The sequence below is a fragment of the Hemibagrus wyckioides genome, linkage group LG04 (genome assembly GCF_019097595.1).
Source record: "Hemibagrus wyckioides isolate EC202008001 linkage group LG04, SWU_Hwy_1.0, whole genome shotgun sequence".
Lineage (NCBI taxonomy): Eukaryota > Metazoa > Chordata > Actinopteri > Siluriformes > Bagridae > Hemibagrus > Hemibagrus wyckioides.
Genome location: NC_080713.1, coordinates 15,573,699 through 15,580,582, shown reverse-complemented (window position 1 = coordinate 15,580,582; position 6,884 = coordinate 15,573,699).

Below are 6,884 nucleotides of genomic sequence, written 5' to 3'. Positions count from 1 at the left end.
TAATTTTGAACAGTGCGCTTACATTTCACAGTGCCGGATGCTGTTCTGTACGTGTGTAACGAGGGAGGCAAGAGTAACGTTTTAAGTCAAAAAACAATAAAAAAAAAGCATTTGAGAATTTTACAGAAAATAAAGACAGCCTTTAGGGTTAATTTTGCAAAGTAGGATGTAAAAACATAAGTGTTCGTGAAGTCTGGACATATAGGTTGCAGTTTCCCATAATAATTGTATCATTAATATTATATAATAATTTACTAAAAATGATTAAAAAGTAGAGATTATCGAGATATAAGTTCGTTAAATAAACTCCGTCCCACATACCGATGCAATTGAGCTGTGTTATGTATTGACCTGAACCTCATAGCAAATTCGTATTTTTAAAGCGCTTACTGAACAAATTAAGAAAAAAGAATGATGAATTGTTATTCTTTTTTTTAATAGCAATTTTAGTACTAGACGATTAACTTTTGCTGGCTATGTCAATTAAACGATGAAAAACAGCTTGCTGACCTGAGTCACGGTAAAAAAAAAAATACTGTTAAGTTTTTTTCTGATAACAGGATTAAAGTGCTGTAAGACATTTGCAACGAAGAACTGTAAAGAGATTTGCAAGAAATGAATAGCTTGCACAGTAGGATACGGTTTAGCAAAAAAAAAAAAAAAAAACAACAAAAAACACGCAAACAAAAATATCTTCAACATAATCATCATTGAACAACAATAACAACAACAACAAGAGCAGCAAATAATAATAATAATAATAATAATAATAATAATAATAATAATAATAGTCATTATCATCGTCGTCATGATCGTCAATTGAAGATTTTGTGTGAATCGTGCCAGCAGTCGAGGTGCAGATTTGTCGAGAATATAGCCTACGTGTCTAGAAGCATTTGGTGTTTTCAAATGAAAAGGACGGTCTGAATTAGACATCAAATATTCCGTAGGGATATCTCAAACCTGATCGATAGCAGAATAAGGACCATTCGAGGATTCGGGGCTCTACAATTGAGTTCCTAAATGTGATATATGATGCGGTCTCTGAGTTGTAGAGCAAAACTGTAATGATGCAAAGCCTCTGGACTCAGATAGCTGATTACATCGAAAAAAATCCCACGTTTATAAGCTATCAAGTGAAGTCATCTCTCGTTCTCCCACCTAAAAAGCTCTGTGCTCTCGTTGCACTTGTCATTTTCCTCGCGCTCCTTCGCTCGTCATAACCTGTAATAAAATGGCCTTTTGTACAGAGTTAAAGGTCAAAGGGCATCAGATTTATTTCAGAAGTGACAGAAGAGGGTGCAAGGGACAAGGCATACCTGGTATACTATCATTCTCTCTCTCTCTCTCTCTCTCTCTCTCTCTCTCTCTCTCTATGTGAAGACTTTGTCATCATGCTAGTATCTGGAGAGTCGTAATTCTCCCTAAAAATTTTTGGAGAAAAAAAAATTGCAACGCTAATTTGGTCATTATTGCTCGGCCCATGCTAACGTAAAACCAGTGATTGCACTTTATATTTATTTCCTGATTTTACTTCTAACGTATGGTGAACAATGTTCTTTAATGTGCGATAATCATTGTGCCCGGTTCACCAATTAAACCAATGCATTTTTTTTAACTGCTAAATTATCCTAAATAAATTTGCTTATTAAGTCAATTCTGTGTAGACAACAATCGCACGATCAAGACGTAGCGAACATTGTAACTTGATTTCCGGTATAACGTTATATTAGCCAACGGTAATATCCCCTTTTGGATCGTAGTACCTTTGCTAATATGTCCCTTTCCCTCGTCCTGTAGTAAAAGCTTGTTAATTACAGGCTTGTTAATATAATAATAATAATAATAATAATAATAATAATAATAATAATAATAATAATAATAATAAATGAATCGCCCATCTTGTTTGTGTTCTGTCCAAAAGTTACTCATCACCGTGTAGTATATATATATTAAATAAGAATACACAAGATGGACCATTACAGTACAAATTTCAGATCTTCAGATCAATATGCAAATTTTGAAAATTATGAAGTATTGAAATGGATGTATACTGTATAGTAGCAGTGAGAACCTTACCAATAAATATATCAGAATACATAAATAATTTCAGTATTAATATTAACTAAAAAAATGGGAACAACTACCATACTACTACTACTACTACTACTACTACTACTATTACTACTACTACTACTACTTCTAATAATAATAATAATAATAATAATAATAATAATAATAATAATAACAGGGGGCTTAGGAGTTGGGGGACAGGAGCGTTCTCTCGCTTTCCAAACCTGTGGCACGCGTTGACGGTTCTGCGTTTACCTCAAAACTGTATTCTGTGTCTCTTTTAGCTGAGCTGAAATTGAAAGCTCCTCCCACTTCTACACCTGCGCACCTACACCTGTAACGACATTTTCCCAAACCAAGGACTGACTCTCTTCCCCTTTCCCTTACACAATGCTCACTCTCACCACGAACGGCTGCAGAGTTCTACTGGGTACTTGTAGAAATAAAACCAAAAAAGATCACGCCAAAGAGAGGTTATTCTAATAATGCCCGGGGTTAGTAGTGGGAGCTGGCGAGTCTTTACGTCATTTTTCATTTGTTCATGGAGTTAATGACAATTGTTGGTGGCGGCAACACAGTTGCATTGTGATGTCACTAACAGAGGATTATAAAAACAGGTAAGGACACAGACTATAATTAAACAGAAAAATTAACATGATTTTTCACTTACCAAGAAGTGTATCTTCCCAGTCCTTTCGGGCTTTAATTTAACGCACACTGTGCAATCAACAATATCAGGAAGAAAGAAAGAAAGAAAGAAAGAAAGAAAGAAAGAAAGAAAGAAAGAAAGAAAGAAAGAAAGAAAGAAAGAAAGAAATTTGTTGAGAATTTATTTTGTGTAGTGATGTGCTTTCTGTTCCTCTGTTTTATGGTGCCCTTTGCTTCACTGGCTGTTATATCAACAATTACCACAATTCTTCTAACACAATTATACGACAATTCATTTCCATTACTTCCTATTTTTGTCTGAAGGTCATGGAATGTTTTTTTTCTGATATATTGTGGTGGCACTGATTAAACCTTAACTTTCTGGTACTTCCCAAGGGTTTAACGTTTTCAGCATGATTGTTTCTGTAAGAAATCAAGCTTTGAAATTCTAACTGATGGATAATAAAGTTTTCCAAAAACTGTTTACACACACGCACGCATGTATATGCAAACACACACGCACACACGCAAGCGCAACACTACAATCCTTTATTAAAGAGTCTTTATTAACGTCTTTACAAACAAAATGGAACTGTTCTACGCGGAGCAAATATTACCTTCATATCTTATAATTATTATTAACTTCAGGTCTGAGTTTCTAGAAAGTGTCGCCACAAAAAATAATCGCTAAAAGGGTTAGGCATCATATAAGCAAAACGTGAGGTGGAAAGTGGACTTAGGGCATATTTTGTGGCTTTAATATTTTGTAATTTCAAACCGTTTTCAAACTCTACTTGAAGTACAGTGCTGAGCTTGTTATTTCAAAGTTGACAGGTATCACTGGTCGTTTTTAAGAATTGTAGCGGAAAAGGAAACTACGATGTTTAATATTGCCCCTGCCCTAACCTTAGCCATTCCTAACTTTTCACATATAAGACATGACACTTTTAGAAAAAGTAAAATACCCCGTGCCCGCCTCAAGTGTCCTTTAGAATAGGGGATCTCAATTTTTTTGCAGACAGGGACAACTTAAACTGTATGGCGCATGGAGCAACGGAGTTTTTATTCCTGAACCGTCTCCGGACCACCTCATAGGTACCACTTTGAGAACCATGGCTTTAAAAAACGGAAAAGTGCACATAATTACAAATGATTAAACACAATCTTTAATGATTATAATGGTAATAAATACAGTATGCACGTGATCTGTACAGTCGGATAAGAGAAAAACAATAGAAATATAAACTGGTGCCTGTCACCGATATAACGGGAGATTGTTGAGGTAGGGGGTATACTTATAATTTTATGTGTGTGTGTGTGTGTGTTTATATATTATACATACATTTATTACATCATAATTAACATCTGTTATCACAAAATGTGTCAATTTAATTTGGTCATTTGGTCTATAGCTTAAAAAATAGGCTATTTAGCCAGTTCAGTTGCATGTAGCCATGGTACGGGAGTTGCCGAAGTCTTTTTCCTGTCATCGAAATATCAAAAATTAAATCGCACAAGGGAGTTCTGACAAGGGTCGTGGTCCTTGTCTCTGTCTTGCCGTGTGGCGGACTGTGTTACTGGCCGAAGAGACCTCCGGTGTAAATGGGCTTCCACGCCTGTCATCCCCTTAATAGACCTGTCAAATAATAGCTCCGCCTCAGGAGCGAAACTGGTGGCATATCAGCACAAAAAGACATATGTGGCAAGGTTGTGAACAGTTGATACAAGAGTGAAAAGAAAAGGCGCTGAATCTAGGGTACCAATTTTTTCCCTTTTATTATTATTATTATTATTATTATTATTATTATTATTATAACATTTTAAATATTTTAATATTATGCTTTTTAAGATGTGCATAGCAGGTACTTTGTTATTTTATTTAATATTTTTTTTATTTTTATAAAAGAGTAAATGTTGCCCGCATTAAATAACTCGATCTTTTGTACCTATGTTAAAATGCTAATGGACTTAGGTTTGATTGTATGTTAAAAATGATCACAGGTGGTTTAAGGCTTTATTACAACTTTGGGGTTGTGATCAATACCGGTACCACGAAGTAAAAGCAAATAACACATTTACTTGGACTAGCCTGCCATGGACGTTTTTCCTTAGTGATAACACAAATATATTATAAATTATAATTATAAATTATTATTATTAAATAAAGGTAGGGAGGCCGATAATGCCAATGTCAATTCTTATAGCAGGTCATAAATCAAACCAAGAGGTTTTAATTTATTTCATTAGGTCTCTTAATCCCAGTTTACAATTCTCACTTGATTCCACTGGACTGCAGGAGCGTCTTAATGCTCCATGCACCTTATATATATGAGATTAGCATATGTCTTCTCCGTTTGTGTTAAATAACCCCCATATCACCAAATAACGGAACTTGTCTAAATAAATGTTCTTGTGTATATAAACATTATAAAAAGTATTAACAGCGGTATATCGAAATACCTATTTTAATCCAAAGCATGTCACAACATACAAACTAAACCTAAAACAAAACGACAGTTTGTAATGGTTGTGTAAGACCGAATTCATTACGCTGGTCCGGTGTGTGTGTGTGACCGCAGGGTGCTCGTTTTTCGTCAGGTATATCTAATTAGAGCATATTCATAGCTTCTTTTTCTTTTCACACCCTTCAGGCGCCCACACAGATTCACTGAGGCAATGCATAATTAGAGACACTGTTCCTTTAATTGTGAGCTACGTGGGGTAGTTATAAAGGGTTTTTTTCTTTTTGGTTAAATTATCCTCCCGTGCCCCCTGCACCGTTCTCTCTGTTGACAAGACTATGCCTGTGCTTTCCAAAAAAACTCAACCCTGTTTTTGCATTTTGCAAACTCATTCTCAGTCTCTTGCGATCCATTCATTTTTTTATCTCTTTTTAGTTCACTGATCTGAGCTTGAAATGCAAAGACAGCAGTGCTAAGCCTCCAAACGTGCGATTTTTCCAGAAGATCTCTAGAAGCAATCTCAGCCTGCCTGACCCCTGACAGCTGCAGATCTCTTTATTTCTCTCTCTGCCACTTCATTTGGTCGCAAAGCTCTCATATTCACACTTTGCTCGGTCCAGTGTTTATTATGTGCATACACACAACACAACACCCCTTCCACCCCCCACCCCAACCCCCGCCGTGAGCATGACAAAAAAGGTGGTGGTGCTGGATGGGTCATGGGTGGAAGGAGGTGGGGGTCGGTTTGGTTCTCTTAGGTCTCTAAGTCCACGTCGCCATGCGCCGTTTCACTTTTCCATCGGCCACTCATCGGGTCATCAACACATCCTTCTTGTGCGTGTCATTCACACGCTCACGCACGTACAAGAGACGTACGCACACGTACTAGAGAGAGAGAGAGAGAGAGAGAGAGAGAGAGAGAATTCCAAGTACGTCTTGCCACTTGTTCCATATTCAGTCACTTTGAAATAAATCTGATGCCATTTTATCTTTAACTCTGCACAAGTGGCCGAGAGAGAGAGAGAGAGAGAGAGAGAGAGAGATACTGAGTATGAGTAAAATATTGCTCATTATGAATCTTTATAAATAGGTATTAATTTTAACACAGATTTAACTATGGCAAAAACAAGTGAACAATCTACCAGTCCACCGAAACACACCGAAAGAGTGAAAACAGACGTGGACTGAAAATAGTTTTTATATTTTCATTACCAAATTGCCAACTGTAGATAGGCTTCAAAGGGTAGCGATATATCAGCTGGCAGCCTTGAAATAAGCCCTGCCAATGATCAGACAACAAAAAAAATATCTGCTTGAGGAAATTGATGATAGATTGATTAGCGGCCTATTTTTTTTGTAACGTAGAACTGCATGCATCTGATTAAAGTTATAGTTAGTAAATAAGAATTACTTGTTAATTTGTAAAATACTTTACGTACTAATAGTAAAAAAGGGATTTAATGGAGGTTTGTTAATTTAGTAATTAGTTTAGTCTTACAAGTCTTTCCGCAAACACACCCATATTCGGTTACTAATGGTCTTTATCGATTATTTTCCTTTTTTTTTAAATAATGTATTTAGAAAATAAATTTCGGGGACGGTTAACCTCACTGCCCAAAGCTTTCTTGTCCACCGTCTGTTTGTAAACGCCATGACCTACTGACCTAATTTCATAATGAGTGAGTTAGAATTTAATTGGAA